This window comes from Neopsephotus bourkii, unplaced genomic scaffold (genome assembly GCF_033783945.1).
Source record: "Neopsephotus bourkii isolate Nb327-2 ecotype Australia unplaced genomic scaffold, CSIRO-AGI_Nbou_v1 NB_1820, whole genome shotgun sequence".
In the NCBI taxonomy this organism is placed as follows: Eukaryota; Metazoa; Chordata; class Aves; order Psittaciformes; family Psittacidae; genus Neopsephotus; species Neopsephotus bourkii.
The window spans coordinates 2,458,964-2,463,732 of record NW_026902293.1 but is presented as its reverse complement, the minus strand read 5'-3'; positions in this window follow the sequence as shown (position 1 = coordinate 2,463,732).

Sequence of the window (4,769 nt, the reverse complement as noted above, 5' to 3'; positions counted from 1 at the left end):
CTGGTCTGTGAGGGTGTTTTCCTATGTCTTGTCCATCTGATAGGTATTTAGTGTTACTTTGTGCACCAAGGACTTTTTTCTTTTACTGTTTCCTGTAACGCATCTCAGCAGCTGTGCTACATCCACTGTGTGTGCATGACTTTCTGTCTGAAGGTATGTTGTTATTGACAGGTCCAGCCAAGTTAATGATAAACCTGAAGATCTTCACTGGTTTTGTTTTCATGTGTGTGTTATATTGTGAAAGGTGGTGGACTTGTGTGATGGAAAATGAGTGCTCAGAGATCCCCTATATAGTACTGTTCCTTGGATCTGAAGAAGTTGTCCTTCTAATACTGTCTCCAGCACTCTTCCTTAATGATGTTACTTCATTCTGCAAGAGGGGCTTGCTTCCGTGAGAATAGTAGTACTACAGTAGTAACTCTACCATTACTAGCTCTTTTTCTAATAGTGTGCCACTCTTCTTAAGTGAAACCTTGGAATAAGTTGACAAATGCTTTAATGTCCCACATCAGTATGACATTTTGGGCTGCTTCTGGGTGTAGCTTCAAATATGGTTGTTCTCACCTCTGTCAGCATAAGCAAAACTGGATATGCAACAGAATTGTGTGTCATCCTGGCAATGCTGGCCTTCAGATGCTTTGCTGATTCCCATCTTTCCCCAGCTATGAACCAGAATTCTCAGGCAGCCTCTCTGCCAGCACAATCCAGTCACTATTCACAAAACCTATGCTTCAGCATGCCTAAAGTTGTGCTTTGGCACTAACACCGATTGAACGTACTACTAAGTACTTTCAGACTCCAGGACAGAGTGGCTGCATGTAGACTGTTCATTATGTGACCTGGGATTATGCAGACTGCTGAACTGTGCCTGGGAAATTGTTTGAGATGGAGCTGGTTTGCTTAGGCCAGAAACATGCTGGTGAATATGCTGTAAGTACAGACGTTGAGCTGTGGATCCACGATCATCCTGGACAGTATATCCGGCTTATATTGACACAGACAATATTTGACACAGGCAATATATGCCACAGGAGCCATACATGGATGATTTAAAAAACCTTGTTGATAGTATGTGATCTAACCAGATAATCAGTGTGGAGTATTTGGCAGTAACTGGGAGCAAAAAAGTGTCTGTTATAATGCTCTGAAGAGCATTCTGGGGTAGGAACAACCCAGAGGAGCAGGAATTCTTCCTGTTTTGCAATGTGTGTGTGTGTGTGTGTGTGTGTGTGTGTGTGCGTGAAAATGGATGTTTGCATTTATTGGTGACATTGACATTTCCCCAACTGCCTGTAATAACACTGTGGCAACCTGGACAGCCCAAGTGGCAGGCTTGTCTGAGGAAAGCATAACATGGGTCTAGTTGTTGTTCCCTTAACAACATAAACCAAATTTGTGTCTCCCTTTTGTTTGTTGAATCAGTTCCTCACATACACCGTTTGACACATTCTTGTTTTTTTTCATCTTTCAGGTGGTCATGTTGTCCATATGCTGTTCATAAATGCAAGCTAAAATCATTAAAACTTGTCAGTTCAGTTCAAATCATGCATGTCAAAGAACCATTTGCATGTTTCTTTGTACAATAATAAGACTGTCCTTAGTAGACTTCTCATCTGTTGGCACACAGGCATCCTGCCTCATGGTTCTGAACTCCAAATGTCTGTTCACTTGCAGTGCTACAATAATTAAGCGTCGTCTTAACTGTGTAACTGTTTTTAACTTGGTCTTTTTAACTCTGTTGCTTAAAAGCATTCTAGGAGTTTCTGCCAAAAGAGGACAGTTTCTGTGCACTCCTACTGCAGAGGATGAAAGTTTAACCTGCCACCCCTAGTGGGTACAGAAGTGCTGAAAGCACTTGTCAGGCAGCTGGGAGGGGGGGCTGTAGCAATGCTTTGCAATTGGGTCAGATGAACTAGAGTGTGCCCATCAGCTCTGCTGTGGGTCTAGACTTTGTGACCCTTTACTTGTCACACATCTTTAGTAAAATTACTCCAAATTACAGGACTTCTGCCAAATTAAGTGGTATGATTGAAAGGAAAAGGACAATAAACGTTGCGCTAATCTAGAGTAATTCTGTTAGGGCAATTGACTGACATGAAACCACACATATTTGTCTTTTACATTTTACAACCAATCATTTTTCTTCCAAAGGGATATATTTACTGTACAGTTCAGAATGCATCAACTTTGCACTCCTGTCGTCTGAGCTCCACCCAGGCTGTGTGGGTCTGGTGTCTTTGTATTTGCAGGACTATAGGACTGGACTGACACAGGTCTGCTTGCTATTCTGGTAAGATCCTCATCTTCTTTACGAAATAGTTTTGTGCAGGTGTAACGTTGGCCTTTGGAACCAAAACTGCACTCCATCCTAATACGTTTGGACTAAGAAAATGCATATGCTAAAATAGCTTTCAGCACTGACACTTGGATCTCTAATGCTGAAGAACTTGGAAGGGGGGGGGAAGCCACAGCAGGGGCCAGTAGAGGGCTCTGTCTTTCATAGATGCCCTGTAGAGCCAGAAAGGTTTTGAATTTGCATGCCCATTTAATCCTTTTGACCTTTCTCAGTTGTGTCACATGTTTTTTATGCAGGAGGGCACCCACAACATTATAGAGTCAGATCCAGAGGACTGTACTGAATTGCTGTGGTACAATTTGACAGCTACTTGCTATTTCTAATGCACATTTTCTCTTGTATTTTTAATTTGATTTAATATTGCAGTATGAATGCACAATTTGTACAGTGCTTTTAAACTACTGATAATACACTTTCTGTTAAGTAGCTCTTTTCAGGCTCCTTAAAACTTATCCCATGCATTCACAGACATCCATAACTAGAGCTTGAAAGTCACAGTGTGAGCTTCCCATGAAGATGTCTAATGTTCATGCTCATTTCCTGTAAGTTTTGCTTCTGTAAGTGGTGAGAACAAGGTCAGTTGTGACAACTGTACATCTAAGTTTTGTGTGCTTTTGGGTACATAACCTCTCCACCTGCCTCTTTAATTGCTCATGTCTGATACTGTTGGAAGAGTGACTCCTCCACTTCCCTGAGCTCAACAACAACATTGCAATCTCATGGAAATAATATCTTCATTCTCACCTACCATAAGCATAACTTGATAACCTTCTATAAAGGACCCTCCCCTTTTTTCATAAAATCTAGGTGTTCCCCAACAGACAGTTTTTATCACAGAATCATAGAATAGTTAGGGTTGGAAAGGACCTTAAGATCGTCAAGTTCCAACCCCCCTGCCATGGGCAGGGACACCTTGCTCTAAACCATATCACCCAAGGCCTTGTCCAACCTGGCCTTGAACACTGCCAGGGATGGAGCATTCACAACTTCCCTAGGCAACCTATTCCAGTGCCTCACTACCCTAACAGGAAAGAATTTCCTCCTTATATCCAATCTAAACTTCCCCTGTTTAAGTTTTAACCCATTACCCCTTGTCCTACCACTACAGTCTGTAATGAAGACCCAAAACCCCTCAAACACCTTTTTCATTTGTTAAACATTCCATCCCAACACACCCAGTCAGTTGCCAGCACCTATAATAAATGCTTGGAGCAATCCAGAGATATTCCAGCTGCTGCAGCCAATGAGCCATAGGGATAGGCTGGAGAGTCTCACTGTCCTGAGGATCTCAAATTCAACCATCTCGTGATCGCTGCATTCAAGGCTGCCTTGGAGTGTCACATTTCCAACGAACCCTTCCCTGTTGGTGAGCACAAGGTCAAGCATGGCACCTCTCCTTGTTGGTTCCTCTATTACTTGCAGAAGGAAGTTGTCTTCCACACAATCGAGGAACCTCCTGGATTGCTTGTGCCAGGCCATACCGTCATTCCAACAGATGCAGGGTGGTTGAAGTCACCCATGAGAACGAGGGCCTGTGAGTGTGAGGCTTTTCCTATCTGCCTATGGAGTGCTTCATCCGCAGATTCCTCTCGATCAGGTGGTCTATAACATACCCCTACAGTAATGTCTCCCATCGCTGTTTTCCCTTTAACCCTGACCCACAAGCTCTCTGTTAACTGCTCACCTGTCCCCAGACAGAGTTCCATACTCTCCAGCCTATCCCTAACATAAAGGGCAGCTCCCTCTCCGTGCCTGCCAAGCCTGTATTTTCTAAAGAGTCTGTAACCTTCCATTCCAACACTCCAGTCATAGGAGCCATCCCACCATGTTTCTGTGATGCCTATAATATCATACTCCCGTAGACGTGCACACATCTCTAATTCCTCTTGTTTGTTCCCCATGCTATGGGCGTTTGTACAGAGGCATCTGAGTCAAGCTCCAAATGAAGCTGGCTCATTGGCTGCAGCAGCTGGAATATCTCTGGATTGCTCCAAGCATTTATTATAGGTGCTGGCAACTGACTGGGTGTGTTGGGATGGAATGTTTAACAAATGAAAAAGGTGTTTGAGGGGTTTTGGGTCTTTATTACAGACTGTAGCGGTAGGACAAGGGGTAATGGGTTAAAACTTAAACAGGGGAAGTTTAGATTGGATATAAGGAGGAAATTCTTTCCTGTTAGGGTAGTGAGGCACTGGAATAGGTTGCCTAGGGAAGTTGTGATTGCTCCATCCCTGGCAGTGTTCAAGGCCAGGTTGGACAAGGCCTTGGGTGATATGGTTTAGAGCAAGGTGTCCCTGCCCATGGCAGGGGGGTTGGAACTTGACGATCTTAAGGTCCTTTCCAACCCTAACTATTCTATGATTCTATGATTTTGTGCTTTGTGTTCATTTCTCACATGGAGGTAAAGAAAAAA